The following is a 16,983-nucleotide window of genomic DNA, read 5'->3' on the forward strand; positions in this document are numbered from 1 at the left end:
TTGGAAATGGTGTTTATGTGTGATGAATCTGGACTCAGATGGGATCTCCCTTCATAAGACTTTCATGCTAATGTGCTGGAGGTGCAGTTAATGTTGGGGTTTAAGATATATTTAGGGGATTTGAATCTCTGGACTGACAATGTGATAGCCAGGTCCTGAGCCTCAACAGACTCCAGCACCTACAATCTGATCTATTGGACTTACCACTCTCAGCTAAGATGGAGTTGAAGAAGGACAACCACCACACCATGGAGCCTAGAGTGCCTACAACTGAAAATGGGAGGATTGCATCCAGCATCCATGTGGAATCTGAGCCTCCTCTTGACATAGAGGTGCAATGGACACAACCAATCCAATGTCCACATAGAAGAGGTGGCATTGGATTGGGAAAAGTGGACATGGTGGACGATGGGTATGGGGAAAGGCAGGAAGAGATGAGAGGTGGAGGCGTCTTTGGGACATGGAGCTGCCCTGGATGGTGCTTCAGAGGTAATCACCGGACATTGTAAATCCTCACAGGGCCCACTGGATGGAATGGAGGAGAGTATGGGCCATGATGTGGACCATTGACTATGAGGTGCAGAGGTACCCAAAGATGTACTTACCAAATCCAATGGATGTGTCATGATGATGGGAACGAGTGTTGTTGGGGGGGGGGAGGGGGGGGGGTGGGGGGTGGGGCTGAATGGGACCTCACATATATATCTTTAATGTAATATTATTACAAAGTCAATAAAAAAAAAATTAAGGATCTTGATATGGGGAGAGTATCCTGTATCATTAGGGTGGACCCTTTATTTTCATGAGTCCTTATAAGGTGAAGATGAAGTACCAGAAATTTTTTTTTAAGATTTATTTATTATTTATTTCTCTCCCCTTCCCCACCTACCCCGGGTGTCTGTTCTCTGTGTCTATTTGCTGTGTCTTCTTTGTCCGCTTCTGTTGTCAGCGGCACGGGATTCTGTGTTTCTTTTTGCTGCGTCATCTTGTTTTGTCATTTCTCCCTTTGGGAGGTGCCATTCTTAGGCAGGCTGCATTTTCTTTCACGCTGGCCGGCTCTCCTTACTGGGCACACTCCTTGCGCGTGCGGGTCCCCTACGTGGGGACACCCCTGTGTGGCAGGGCACTCCTTGCATGCATCAGCACTGAGCATGGGCCAGTTTCATGGGTTAAGGAGGCCCGGGGTTTGAACCACGGACCTCCCATATGGTAGATGGAAGCCCTAACCACTGGGCCAAGTTTGCCGCCTGAAGCACCAGACTTAAAGGAGATGAGACAACAGAGAAGCAGTCAGCTAGATGCCAATACTCGAAGGGCATCTAGAGTCAAGGAGGATGGAGCCTCTAGAAAGTGAAATAAGCAAGGGACCAATTCTCCCCGAGAGCTTGCAGAAGGAATATGGCTCTGTCAACCCTTGATTTTAGCACTTTAAGACTTGTTTCAGACTACTGACCTCTAGAATTGGAAGCCATTAAATTTGTGACAATTCGTTACAGCAACAATAGGAAGCTAATAATATGTGCTTATGCTGTGGAGGAAAAAATCTCAGGGACTTAAAACAATAACATTGAATTTATTGAAGTTACATATTCACTGTGTGTTGGGAATTCTGGACATCACTGTCACTCAAGAATCTAGGTGGACAGAGGGATCCCAACCAACATGAAACTTGCAGATCTCTGTGGAAGAGGGACGCTTTCTCCAAAACCTGAACATTTTTATTCTATTGGCCCATTCTATTTTAAGTAATGTTAAAAGCACTGAAAACCCTCAGTGTAAAATTGGTGGTTTTAAGTCTATATACAGGGTGTTTCTTAACATAGATAACAGTGGGCATCTGTGATACACATTTGAACAGAGAACTAATGGCACATTAGAAAAAACAACTACTTTTAATCTAGATCCATGCAATAACTTACTCTTCTTTTCCTTAACTTGCCTTTTAGTCAAGTATTTTCCCCCTCATTTTCTTTAATCCCAGTCCCTAAAATGATTAAAGTGTTTCACCTGGCCTTGTTTTCATTGTTTTTTTTTCTCTTCTTCTTTATTTTTAAAGAAGTTTTAGGTTACAGAAAAGTTATATAAAAAATATAGGGGATTCCCATTACTCCATCCCCTACCCCTCTCACATTTTTCCTTTTTAATAACATCTTTCATTAATGTGGTGTAATTGTTATAAGTGATGAACAAATATTGAAGCATTGCTACCAACTGTCCTCTATAGTTCACATTATGGTTTACACTTTGCGCTGCACAATTTTATAGGTTTTAACAAAATGTATAATGGCCTGTATCTGTCATTGTAGTATCATATAGAGCTATTTCAATACCTCCTAATGCTCTATGTTATACCTATTTTTCCCTCTTCCTCCCCTCAGACCACTATCTTTATATCAGTTACAAGTTCTTCTAATACTAGAATAATAATAATCCCCCTTACATTTGTTCATTTCTCAATTTGAAGATTTTGGGGTGGTGATGCCCAATCTGCTTCCAAATGAGAGGGTGCTTAGATCCCATGTGATGGCTGGAACTGTATTACTTGCAGTTATAGATAACTCTCTTTTGGGATGGGCATGTGTTAGTTGTCTTAGGCAAGTCTGATGAATAGTTACAGTGGTGGCTGCAACTCTGCTGAGATTCATAACTGAACTGGCATATGAACAGACCAATGATTTTTAGTCTCTGAGACATACATTTAAAAGGCATAGCATTAATTATAGGTTCAAATAAAAGGGGCAGAAGAACCAGGTATAGAGAAATTAAAAATGAATGTAACTGTTACATTGGGGAGATAGGTTAACATATATTCCAAAGTAAGGCCCACCAATGGGGTGTCAACTTCCTGGGGTTGTTGGCCCTGCTTATGGTGTCCAGATGTCTCTAGAGGCTTCAGGAGCCCCTGCTTGAGGCATTGCTTACTGTGACTCTCAATGAGATCCTCCTAAGACGTGCATAAGCATAACCTCTGGAATGACCTCCAGACTCAGTTTGAAGTCTCTTAACCATAAAGACTCATTTGTATTTAGTATTACCCCCTTTTGGTCAAGGTCTTTTTCCAGAAGCATTGCTAGTAGGCTCTTTTTAAAATTTCCTCTTCTGTATTTTCTTTTAAATTTTACATTAAAAAAATATGAGGTCCCCATATACCCCCCAACCCCCTCACCCCACTCCTCCTACATCAACAACCTCTTCCATTATCATGGCACAGTCACTGCACCTGGTGAATATATTTTGGAGCACTTCTGCACCACATGGGCAGTGGTGTACATTGTAGTTTATACTCTCCCCCTGTCTACCCAGTGGGACATGGCAGGGCACACAATGTCCAGCATCTGTCCCTGCAGCACCACCCAAGACAACTCCAAATCCTGAAAATGTGCCCACATCATATCTCTTCTTCCCTCTTCCTACCATCAGCAGCTACCATGGCCACTTTTCCACATCAGTGCTACAATTTCTTCCATTACTAATCACAATAGTTTCACAGTAGAACACCAGTAAGTCCACTCTAATCCATACTCTACTCCTCCATCCTGTGGACCCTGGGATGGTTATGTCCACTCCGCCTCTACATCATGAGGGGGCTTAGATTCCACATGGATGATGGATGCAATTCTCCTGCTTGCAGTTGTAGGCACTCTTGACTTCCTGGTGTGGTGGTTGACCTTCTTCACCTCCCTGTTAGCTGGCCAGGGTAAGTCCAATAAACCAGAGGGTAGGAGTTATAAGTCTGTTGAGGCCCAGGGCCTGACTGTCATATGGACAGTCCAGAAATTCAGGTCTCCCTGAGTATACACCAACCCCAACACCAACCACAGGTCTGGTAAAAGTAACAGCTAGTAGGCTCTTGGTTATAATCCCTCAGTGCCAGGGATGCCATCCCTGGGAGTTATGACCCTCACCTGGAGGGAAGGCAGTGAGCTTATATACTGAGTTTGGCTTAGAGCGTGGCCACATCTGAGGAGATTGCTAAGGAGGTAACTCTTAGGAAATATATATTACTAGGCTAAGTTTCAATTTTACAAGAATAAGGTTCATAAGTACAAGCATTAATATCAAGAGGCTGGCACATTGGTCTGTCCTCTTTCACTTGGCACTGCCTGTAAAATTCTTGCCACTCTATTAGCAGGAATTCCAAGAATGGAATTCAATATTTCTTGGTTATTGTGTAGGTCTCCACCCACTGAGAGAACACCACATGACCACATAAACACATTCATGTTGCTTTGAGGCATGGTCCAGATGCATCCTTCCCCACACATCCTCTTACAACTGACCCCTGTGCCAGTGATCCTCCCCTGCCAGAGTGGTAACTTTTCTGTAATCTAAAACCTCACCAAAAACAAAGTAAAAAAATTTTTTTCTTGCATTGTGCCTTTCATCATCATAAGATGTTTTCTTTTATGTATGTTTACAATTTCTTCTGTATGTTCCCCCAGTGTATTCTTTTCTCTTTTTTTCACTTTATTTTCAAAGAAGATTTTGGTTACAGAAAGGTTACATAGAAAATATAGGAAGTCCCACATATCCCACTCCCCTCCTTCTTACATTTTTCCCTATTAATAACTTCTCACATGAGTATGATACATTTGTTACAATTGATGAACAAATATTGAAGCATTGTTACTAAGCATGGTCAACAGGTTACATTATGGTTTACACATTGCTCTGTACAATTTTATAGGTTTTGACAAAATGTATAATGGCTTGTATCCACCAGTGCAAAAGCATGCAGAACAATTCCAATGCCCTAAAAATGCCCTACGATCCATCTATTTTTCCCTCCCACTCCCCTCAGAATGTATGGCAACCACTAAGTTTCAATTTTCCAAGAATAAGGTTCATAGTAACATGTGCTAATATTGAAGGCTTGACATACTGGTCTGTTTTCTGTTATTAGGCACTGCCCATGTATTTGAGAGATATGTGCCCCTCTATTTGAGAGCATAGCAGGACTCCCCAGCATGGGAGTTTAATATTTTTTTTGCTTATTGTGTGAGTCTCCACCCACTGAGATATTGTTGTGATTTTTCTTGTACTGGGAGTCTTGCACACTAGTTCCATTATTTCCTGAGCATAAACTCCTAAATTTAATTGCCAATGTAAAGAGTATGCACAAAACTGACTTTTGACCTGGAAAGTGCTGCTTTAATACATCCCTGACAAAAGTGGATGAGAGGCTGTTGGCTACAGGAAACAGAAGCTGATTGACTGAGTTAGGCAGAAAAGCAGTTGTGAACAGACCATTGACTAGTTCACAGGTGCATGGGGAGCTTGGAGAACTGGAACAGAGCCCCAAACCAGGGCTCAGCAGGCTTCAGGGGAGGAACATCACTGTTCGGGCAGAGTCTGGGGAGAGACAAATCTTGATTGCTCCTGGCCCCTGCTTCATGCTTCAGCAGCTCTCAAGTGGTCAAGGATGGAGTCTGCACCGGGCAGAGCCTCCAGGCTCCTCAGCCCTGCCTAGTGCAGAGAAATGGCTGTGGGGACCCACTGTGGGCTTTCCTGCAGGAGGGCAGGGGAGGGAACTGCAGGTGACTCAGTCTTAGGGATCACTATGGGTCACAGCTGCGCAGGTGATCACTCTATTGTGCATCGTTTCCCCTCAGTACCCCTGTGGCGTATCACATGTAAAGGGGGGACAAGCCAGCAGCTATTCTTCAGCAAGGTCCCTGCTTCCTGGGGAACTCAGAAGTGAATTCCAGAGCCCGCTCAGACATGGCTCTTCCAGAGAGGACTCAGGCCTCCACTCAGGTCGGGTTCTGACCTCAGCTCTGCCATGATCTTAACCTCTCTATGCTTCAGTTTCCTTGTGAGGAATGAATGAGCTAATACATACAGTGTGTTGAGCACAAATCCTGGCTCGTGGTCTGTACTCAGCAAATAAGAGTTGTTGATAAACACTGGAGAAAACATAACAGACCAGGCAGGATGAATAACTGCTCTGTTTCCCTCCAGGAGTGGCAGGGCAGGAGGAGGAGCTGCAGGTGATGCAGCCTGAGAAGTCAGTGTTGGTGAAAGCTGAAGACGGTCACTCTGTGCTGCATTCTGTCCTCTCTGCACCCCTCAAGGACTTTGAAGTGGTTTAGGGGGGACTGGACCAGGTCAGGAATTAATCTACGATTACAAAGGAGGCCATTCCCCCTACGTAACAAATGTTAGAGACCTCACAAAAGGAAACAACATGGAGTTTCCCATCCGCATCAGCAACATCACCCCATCTGACACAGGCACCGACTACAGTGTGAAGTTCAGGAAAGAGTCCAGACACTGAGTGTCTGGTCCTGGCACCCGGGTGTTCATAAGTGGTGAGTACATCATGGGCTCCTTCGTGCCCTGGTGTGTGACAGCAAATCAATAATAAGCTCCTCTTAGCAACGACTCACCATCAGGTGGGGTGGTAGGTGCTTATCTTCATGGTTCTCTTATACCCTTTTTAAAGACCAGGAAAGTTAAGGCCAGAGAGGTCATGCTGTTTGCTCAAGACTCCATGACTGATAAAAGGTGGAGAAATGTCGGGAATCCTAGGATGCCTGGCTCCAAGGACCTGCCTTTTCCAATCTGGCCCAACCCTTTTGTCCCACAGATGAGGGAACTGGAGTTTGAGTGATCATTCAGTCCTGAGGCCAAAACTCACCTCAGAGAGGTCTCCTCCACAGAGTGGGGTCTTTTCTTTATTCCTCAAATATTTTCAGGGAGCCTCCCAGGTGCCAGGTCTGCCCTTGATGCTGTAGCATCAAGCAGGACACAGCTCTTCTCCCTTGGATCTTCATTCTCTTCCCTTGCAGTGAGGAGAGAGTCCAGGCCCGGGTCGGGGAGGACATGCATTTCTTGATTTAGTCTTCAAAAACATCACACTGAGGAGAAATTCATCAGAGACAAAGTTTCCCTGTTTAAGTTTGGTTGGAGGAGGTGCCAAGAGGCTTGGCATTTGCTTTGGATTTTCAGGAAATCCCTTGTGGGATCTGGGAGATTCACCCACTCAGTCACTGGAGGTTCTGAGCAGAGCTGGGCCTTCTCAGTGCCCCCCACCCAGGGAAGGGACTACCATGTGGGAGACTCAGGGGTCCCCAGTTGAGGCAGCAGAGAAGATGTTCCTTTGGAGTTTTCTGCCAGAGGCTCAGGATACCCTTCCACCTCCTAAGTCCTGGAACATCAGTATGTGAAGGAGCTTCAGACACCACCAGGCCAGCCTCCACTTAGAGATGGGGGCCTGAGGCCAGGAGGTGACACGGGCCTGCCCCACGGTCTCATGGTGAGGAACTGATGGAAACAGGAACAGAATGCAGATCCCTTTCCAGGCCAGGCTCCTTGTTAACCTGGCAAGTGATACTTCTCCCATCCAAGACCAAGGTACATAGTAAGGTGCTGAATAAAAGCTCTTTGAATGGAAACCTCAAGTGGGGAACCAGCAGTTCTCCTCATCAATTTTCCCAAAGGTGCAGAAGGCCTTACACTGGGACCCAGAGGTCCTTTGGTGACTGGAGAACCCCTCTCAAACTTTAGGTGCCCCATTCCATATCAGGCATTGCATATCAGACAAGTAGAGCTGCTGTATTGCTTTTCTGGCTGCACAGTGTAAGGAGATACCATCACTGTTCTATGTCTCCTATTGATGGATATTTAAGCTGTTTCCCATCTTGGGCTGATAAGGGGATGCTGCAGAGGATGACCTTGTATTTATGTCCTTCTACTCAAGTGGGAAATGTCCCTCCTGAAAGGATGTTGCTGGGCTGCAGAATATGTACATTCAATTTCTGTGGAAATTACCAAATTTACCTCCTAGATGTTATAGCAATTAAGTCTGCCCCAACCCCTGGAAAGGGCTGGGTAGGGGACTTGGTCCATATGTTCCAGATATGATAGATGAAGAGACTAGAGGCCAAGGTGGTACAGCCCTTTCCCTTGCTAAGCAGTCACAGCATTTCAATGACTCATCTAGGACTCTGATCAATTAGTTCCTAGTCCAGAGCTCTCTTCTAAATGATATCCTGGACTAGAATGAGGGAGGTGGACAGGGAGTTGCCATGTGCCAGCCCTTGCCCAAAACATCCATTATGGATGGCATTAACTCCTTATAGCCAATGGTATGAGGAATAGGCCATGCTGTGCCCCTTTAATGGATGAGGACACTGAGCCTCAGAGAGGGGCAGGGAGGAGAGCCGACTCCAGGCAGCTGACTCCACTACCCCTGCTCCCTGCAATACCCCACTGGGCTGGTCAAAGTGTGGAGAAATATTCTACTGCTCTCTTTTTAAAATCTTGTATTGTTCTGTTTTACAGCAATAAACATTTTTAAAAAATTCTTGTTGAGGGAGGTGGGGCTCACTTTACTCCCCTAGATCATAGAGATACAACAAATGTCTCATGATACATCAACCTTTTCTTTCCTTTTTTATTTTTTAAATTTATTTCTCTCCTCTCCCTCCACCCCCACCCCGGTTGTCTGTTCTTTGTGTCTGTTTGCTGTGTCTTCTTTGTCTGCTTCTGTTGTTGTCAGTGGCACGGGAATCTGTGTTTCTTTTTGTTGCGTCATCTTGTTGTGTCAGCTCTCCGTGTGTGCGGCACCATTCCTGGGAAGGCTGCACTTTTTTTTGTGCTGGGCAGCTCTCCTTACAGGGCGCACTCCTTGCGCGTGGGGCTCCCCTACGCAGGGGACACCCCTGCATAGCATGGCACTCCTTGTGCTCATCAGCACTGCACATGGGCCAATTCCACATGGGTCAAGGAGGCCCGGGGTTTGAACCACGGACCTCCTATGTGGTAGATGGACGCCCTAACCACTGGGCCAAGTCTGCCACCCAACCTTTTCTTAAAAAGTTCATTTCAGCATGAGAGCACTCAGGAAGCTTTTCTTCCACTGTGGTGATGTTGCTCCTTCACTGAGCAGCCCCAGGAGCAAGTTCTGGAGGAGAACTTTGGTAGAAGAAGAATAGGCCTGTTGCTATCCTAGGAGACAATGAACACCCCCATTTCATGGTCATGAAGATAAAAGAATGCTGAGGTGAAGGCATCTCTAGAGGGAGCTGGGGTCCCATGTGAACAAGAGTTTATATCCTAGACTCAGTTGGTCAGGGGCTCAGCATCTTCCCTCTATTGCTGCTACAGGCTACCAGGCCTGGGGCTTAGCAGGGCGACTCCTGTGACTGCTTGAGATCGGAAACTCACAGGGACACAGGAGGGTGGAGGTCAGGTTTGGATATTGTGAAGATGGAGCAAGAGAAGCTTAGGGGCTCTTGTGAAGAGAAGCTCAATAATGAGGAAAAAAGAAAAGAAAAAGATAGGATGTAGAATTTTTCCAAATCTATGTATTCTATATCTAACCTTTAAACTCATCACTATATTCCATTTTACTAATAAGGGAACCTGACATTATATTGGGTTTCACTTTTCAGGAAGTTTTGGATCACAGAGCGGTTCAACAATGGCAGTGGAGGAATACTGGTATGGGATGTTATTGACAGGCGACATATGGTTGACAGGGAGTTATACAGGGCATGTGTCCAGGGTGCATGGAAATGTTTGGATATACTCATAGTGGAAACAATTAAAAACAACAGCTGTGGGGGGTACTGGGTTACTGGCTGGGGGGCTCTGTTGTGGTCCCTAGGGGAGCAGCGGCAGTCCCCCAGGTGCAATGGCAAGGACCAGGAAGGAATGAGGGTCCAACAGTGAGCCCCTAATACTAATGACTATGATTGTGAGCCTATACACTGGAAATAAGAACAAGGCCTAGAGCAGCACTGTGCCTAAGAGTTCCCTCCTGAAAGCCTCCATGTTACTCAAATGTGGCCAGTATCGAAGCCAAACTCAGCATGTAAATGCACTGCCTTTCCCCCAGCATAGGACGTGACACCCAGGGATGAGCCTCCTTGGCACTGAAGGATCACTACCAAGTACCAGCTGATGACGTAACTAGAAAATGACCTTAAATTAAAGGTTCAATGCGGACCAGCAGAATATCCCTGTCTATATATAATAACAGGAGTTAAAAATGCTGTTTGACCTAAAGTAAGGGGGAAATGGAAAAGACAAATGAGTTCATATGGCTATGAGTTTCTAAAAAAGAGTCTGGAGGTTGTCAGAAGGATTGCCCTTATGCACACCTGAGCAGAGTCTCAGAGACAGATAAAGTAGATACAACCCCAGATATTGGTCCTTTTGAGGGCTAGACACGCACAGGTTCTATGGTCATGGCAGATGGGGTTCACTGCCATGACAGTTGGCCCTTCTTTGGAGCTGGTGTTTCTGCGTGATGGAGCTGGACTCAAATGGGATCTCTTTTCACAAGCCTTTCATGCTACTTTACTGGAATTGTAGTTGGTGCTGGGGCTTAAGATATATCTAGGGGATTTGAATCTCTGGACTGACAATATGATAGCCAGGCCCTGAGCCTCAACAGACTTCAGCTCCTACACTCTGATTTATTGGACTTACTCCACTCAGCTAACATGGAGTTGAAGAATGTCAACCACCACACCATGGAGCCTAGAGCCTACAACTGAAAGCAGGAGGATTGCATCCAATATCCATGTGGAATCTAAACCCCCTCTGGACATAGATGTGGAATGGACACAACCAAGCCAAGGTCCACAAGAAGGAGGAATACAGTAAGGATCAGAGTGGACTTAATGATATCCTATTCATGAACTATTGTGGTTAATAATCGAGAAAATGTGGCATTGATGTGGAAAAAGTGGCCATGGTGGCTGCTGGGTGCGGGGAATGGGAGGAAGAGAAGAGATGTAGAGGCATTCTCAGGACTTGGAGTTGTCCTGGGTGGTGCCCCAGGGACAATTGCCGGATGTTGTATGTCCTCCCATGGCCCACTGGATGAAACATGGGAAAGTGTGGGCTATGGTGTGGAACACGGGACTTGGGGTCCAGCAATGCCCGGAGATGTACTCACCAGACGCAATGGATGTGGCACGATGATGGGGGAGAGTGTTATTGTTGGGGGTGTTGTGGGGTGGGGGCGGTGGGGCGAATGGGGACCTCATATTTTTTTAATGTAATATCTTTTTAAAAAATGAATAAATTGAGTAGAATTTGGAAAAAAAAAAAAAAAGAGAAGCTTAGGGGCTGCAGGAAATCCCCCTGAGATGCCCTTCATGCTACTGAGTCTTGGTTCTTTCATCTGTAAATGGGGTGAGCAAGGGCTCTTAAGAGAGCTGAATGGATTTTGCACGTAAAGCACCTTTCACAGAGATGGTACTAGGAAAGTCAAGGTGTTACATCAAGGTCATATGACCTTGAGTGACCAGATTCCCCATGCTTAGCCTCAGTTTCCTCATCTGTAAAATATGGATAATCACTCTGACCTTTCCTGTAAGTGATGGTTGTCATCCCAAAGCAATGGGGTCTTACACAGTCTGGATTTCCTTCAAATTCCTGATTTCTTCATCTATGAAATGGTGGTAGTCATAGCTACAATTCCTGGGTTTTCTGAAGACTGGAGAGGATTCATATAGGGCCTTGGTTTCTGGTTAGGATTATTACTGTTCATCAGTCACACAGTGATTACGAGAGCACAGATCCTGGGTTCAAATCCCAGCCTCTGACAAGTTACTCTACCCTGTGGGTCTCGGTTTCCTCATCTGTTGATGATCACACTGACCTCAGAGAGAGAATACAAGGACTGAGGGTGTTAACACATGTGAGGACTGAGAACAGTGTCTGGCCTGTGGGAAACATCCAGTTGACATAAGGCATTTTACATCAAAGCCATGGGACCTTGGACAGACCACTTTTCCCTCCAGGCCTCAAGTGAAAATGGGGAGTAGAGGTACAGAAGGTGAGTTTCAACCTTGGCTACTCACTAGAATCACCTTTGCAGAAAGTCCCCAGACCCAGGTGTTTCCCCCTAACTCCCGTAAGACGATCTAACTTAATTGGCCTGACACAGGCCTGGGCATCTGCATATTTTAATTATTCCTGATGAGGATAATATGCTATGAAAACTGACACCACTAACTTAGATGTTCTTCAAAGACACACAGGAAAAGTTGTATTTTTTTCCTTTGCAAAGTTGGTCTGTGAGAAAATCTTTTCCGAGTGTGGGTTCTCCAGAAGGGCCTGTGCTGGTGATAGCTCTCTGGGGAGCCCAGTGTGATCTGTGGACACTATCCCACAGGCATGCCTTGGACTGAGAAGTGGCTTCAGAGCAGGGGAACCCAGACAAAGCACTCTTCAGATTCCAGCTTCACCGCTGGGGACACCTCTCCATCTTTTCCTATGTTCACATCTAAATAGGCATGAGAATTCTGACAAACCCTCACTGTTCAGTCTCAGAACCCTCCCAGCCTCAACACCAAAATGTCACTGATGACATCCACTTCTTTCCTTATTTCAAAATGCTGCCAGATTTCTGTAAATAACTAATGTACTGGAGAATGCCTGTGACCTGGTTTGTGGTTTGAAAACGAATTCACCAAACATGTTTTCTAAGGGGATTATTTTTAAAAGAGGGAGAGAATCATCATTTAGTGGTTTCTGCTGCTGTTTAATTTGGCTTTTCCATGGCAGCTGCAAGAGCAAGAGTTGAGAATTCTCGGTGGTTTTTCTATGACTTTGTTTTCCTCCTAACTGTGTAAAGGTTAAATTTGTAGTTTAAGAACTAGTAGCAGTAAGATGTTATGATAACAGATGTTATTAACACCCTAGTAACAGATATTTATGAAGCATCTACTATATGCCAGGCCGTTTTACATGCACCATCTCTAATCTTGGTGTTTTATACACTTTATATCATAAAAGTGGACACTGAGGCTCAGAAAGAGAATGAACAGAGATACAAAAATTAACCAGACCTTGTATGGGGTGGCTACCCCGTTTGCCTGCCCTGTACCCCAGGCCATCCACAGCTTCTCTGGGCCTCAACCAATCAATGGGGACTACTCTTGGACCCCCTCACAGGAATGGTGGGAGGATCAAAGGGCTGGAGCTCATGGGGGGACCAGCTCAGCATCAGACAGCCAAGAAGCTCTCACTAAATAACAGGTTACAGCATCTCATCCTTTTAGGGACGTATGAGCCGCTGGGATTTTAGGACCTGACTTAGCCAAGTGATGTCCTCCTTACCAGGCCTTCGGTGTGTCTGATGGCTGTTAGGAAGCAAGAAAACTATTTACCAATACAAACATTTGTAATATTTGCTGGCTAACGACTGTCATAGAAGGTGTTGGGTAATAGCCATTTTGAGACAGCAGAGGAGCTCCTTTGGGACCATCTATAGAGAGAAACTGCCCTCACTCTTGTGGTTCTCCAATATGCATGTGTTCCCAGGACATGGGAGGTGCTTCTATGCATTTAATCTGCCTGAAGAGATGAACCGTCTTTGGCTTTCTCAGCTCTCAGTGATCTCTATTTTCAAACCAAATTGACCCAAAAGAAAACTCCAGATTCGGATAAACACTTTTTTTGTTCCCTCACTTTAGAATTTAGGTATAGGCACAGACTAGGCCCTGCTGGGATATTTGTGTGAAAAATGGGAACTGGAGTAAATTAATAAGTACCTGCAGGGGAGAGCTCTGGATATAAATCAAGTTCTGTCTTGAAGGTAGGTTTCTGCTTGTTTATTTTGTTTTAGACTCCTTTGTGTTTGCTTCAAAGCAAAAGTACTTCTATTCTCTCTGCAGCTCCAGGCAGGATCACCCCATCCACCACAATCCCATTTACAGCCAACTGGGACATGCCCCAGCCACACTGCTGTGGTGTTCCCGGCAGGGCTGGACTGGGCCCTCCTGCAGCGTCCCTGTGTCCCTTTCTCTCCTGCATCCACTCCTAGGAACACTTGCTCTGAAATGTTCAGGTTCCAGGTGAGACCAGCTGGGAGGAGTAAACACAGAGGGAGCTTCAGTAGTCCTGTTTCTGCACAGACACTGGGAGGCAAATCTCCTGGGGCCAAGAAAACCAGGGGACTTTGAACTCAGGCCTGGAATTCCATCCCGGCCTTACCTCTTACTCCTCTGCACCTTTGCTTCCTCCTCTGTACAGTGTGAAGAACAACACCACCCTCCCAAATTATAGAAGGGTGTAAAAAATCATAAAGATAAACATTTTTTATCAGTGTCTTGTGCTTTGTTACTGGTCATCCTTACTAAGCTTATTGTCTACAAATGCCCCTTCATAGCCAAACCCTCTCCCCCAGGGGTCTCAAGTTCCTTCGCAAGGGCCAAGCCTGGGCAGGCTGTGACCCTCACCTGTGAGTCCCATGGCTTCTCTCTCAGGAATGTCACCCTGACATGGTTCAAAAATGGGAATGTGCTCCCAGTCCTCCAGACCACCATGGCCCCACCAGACAACAGCGTCTCCTACAGCATCTCCAGCTGAACCCACGTGCAGCTGAGCCCAGAGGATGTCCACCCCCAGGTCATCTGTGAGGTGGTCCATGACACCTTGCAGAGCCCTAACCATGGGACGGTCAATTTGTCTGAGTCCATCCAAGGTAGAGACCTTCAGACAAGCCCCAGCCACACCACAATAAGCCTGTTTCTCTGGGTTCTGCTCCAGGGCTTGACTTGCTTGGAATCTAATTCCTAGTTGTCCTTCCCAGTCTCCTATACCCACGAGGGAATGGGTGCTCAGCCCTATGATTTCCCTTAGCATTGTTATTTTAGTGGCTGCTGCTGGTTAACCAATCTAAGAGATATGATAGGTGGTTTCATTTATTTCACTGTCAGTGCCATTTTCTTTTCCCGAGGTACCGTGGCAAGAGAACCTGGGACTCATGTGGGAAGCCAGTGCTCAACCCCTGAGCCAAACTGGCTCCCCTTAGTTGGTTTTTCATTTGTTTTGCTTTCAAGGACCGAACCCAGAATGTCCCATATGGGAACAAGTTGCTCAACTGCTTGTGCCTCATCAGCTCCCCCACTGTCAGTGCCATTTATCTTACCAACATCAGCTGAAGTTATTGAGCACCTACTCTATATATTCCCCTGGGTGGTTGGTGATTGCATTTATTTTGCTAGAGTTAGTATGCTCTAACTACATGCCACAGATTTCACTCATTATTTCTCTATAAGGTGGTAGCCATCCTTTAGCATCTATTGTGTGCCAGGCACCATGCTCTGTGATTTCGCTCATGGTGTCTGAATACTTGTTGCACGCGTAGCTCTGTCCTTGGTGATTCCCTTGCTATGGCGGTGGAAGCTCACCAGTACCCTCATCCACCAGTAAGGCCAGAGATCTGCCTTGTGCTGTTTCAGTTCCACCAACCTTGAAGATGACACAACACCTTTTACCAGGGAATCAAGTGAATGTCACCTACCAGATGGAGAGGTTCTACTCCCAGAAAGATCAGATGACCTGGTTGGAGAATAGAAAAGTGTACCAAAAAGAAACAGCCTTGATTCTTATATAGAACAAGGATGGGACCTACAACCTGTCAAGCTGGCTCCTGGTGAACTCTTAGGCCCAAAGGGAGGACACGATGCTCACCTACCAGGTGAGCATGACAGACAGCTGGCAGTCAGCACACACCTGACCCTGGAGAGGTTTGCCCACCAGAAGGACCAGGACACAAAAATACCACCTGGTGTGGCCTCCACTCCACATCCCCTGGCTCATTTTAAATTGTACCTTAATTTCATCTTTGTTTATTAATATTAAAGTAGTAATCCATCCTTATTATAGAATAATATAGACGTCTACAAATATAAAGTAGAATTTAAAAGTAACCTTTCTTCCCCCAAATCCCACACCCCAAGTTTCACCCCCCACTGATAAGAATTTTATATGGATCTTTATAGATCTTTTTATACTAAGGTATGTTAAAGGAGGAAGGGAGGGATGGAGGATGAAGAGAGGATGAAGGGAAGGTGGGGGAGGATCACCTGTTCATAGCGTCTTGCCTCCAGTTTTCTTCACCTAACAATTGTTATGTTCACACCCCCTTCCTCTTTCTCTCTCACCTTTCCTGCTCTCCCTTCCTGCCCTGGGCTGCCTGTCCCAGTTTCCATCTGACCATCCCACTGAAATGGGGAAAAGGTAGCATTTTGGATGTCATGAATGTCTCAAGTATAATCATTGCTGCACTGAAAGTTCTTGGGCATGTCTTTCTTGAACAGGTGACACTTTTTGTGGGACAAATTCCCAAAGAGGCTTTTCTGGAACAAAGGGCAGCCTATTTAAGCCAATAACACTTCCAGGATGCCCTCTAAAATGTTTGTACTGATTTACTCTCCTAGGAGTGTCCAAGAGTGTGACAGCATCATTTTCAAAGCCCTTTATAATCTGTTATCTATGAATTTCTCTTCTTTCTTCCACATGGCAGCACCTAGGTTGGCATTTCAGTGCCACTGTGGAAAGTTTCATTACTTCACCAGCAAGGCTGGTGGCTGGCAAACAGTAGACCCTTTGAAATGATCTGAGTTGAGCCATTTTTTTCCTTAACGCATAGTTCAAGGGAAGTTCTAAGAAGACTTGGTGGATTCTTTAATTTTATTGATACAAGGTTTTCATACAATGAGCAGGGCATTGGGAGATGGGATGTCTGAATTTCCATTCTGGGTCTGACAGAGACTTGCTTTATGATCCTGGACAAGCCTGTGCCCCTCTCTTGGCCTCAGTTTGCTCACAAAAGTGTTGAAGGAGATGAGATTTGTAACCTCTCCAGTTCTGAGTCTCTGCTAGCAGGACCAGGACTGCTCAGCATTGGAGTTTCAGATCCTGGCAAACAGCCAGGCAGGTAGTAGGTACTAGGTAAGTGCATTTACAAAGCATTAAAGAGTTAGTTCACAAGAGTATCTAAATGGCAAGCAAGAGAATCACAGACCTCAACCATGTGGAATCTAAGTCCCCTCTCAATTTAGAGGTGGAGTAGACATCACCATCCCAGGGTCCACAGAAGGGAAGAATAAAATATGGATTAGAATGGACTTACTGGTATTCTACTATAGAACTATTGTGACTCTAGCAATGGAAGAAATTATATCATGGATGTGGAGACAGTGGCCATGGGAGTTGCTGAGAGCACAGAGA

The 16,983-nt window shown here is 45.5% G+C and overlaps 1 pseudogene; it reads left to right on the forward strand.

Moving 5' to 3' along the window:
* LOC105746644 (signal-regulatory protein gamma-like) overlaps window positions 1-16,694 on the forward strand; it is a 43,867-nt pseudogene extending 27,173 nt beyond the window's left edge.
* Window positions 16,695-16,983: the final 289 nt, after the last annotated feature.

The sequence above is a fragment of the Dasypus novemcinctus genome, chromosome 24 (genome assembly GCF_030445035.2).
Source record: "Dasypus novemcinctus isolate mDasNov1 chromosome 24, mDasNov1.1.hap2, whole genome shotgun sequence".
Classification (NCBI taxonomy): Eukaryota; Metazoa; Chordata; class Mammalia; order Cingulata; family Dasypodidae; genus Dasypus; species Dasypus novemcinctus.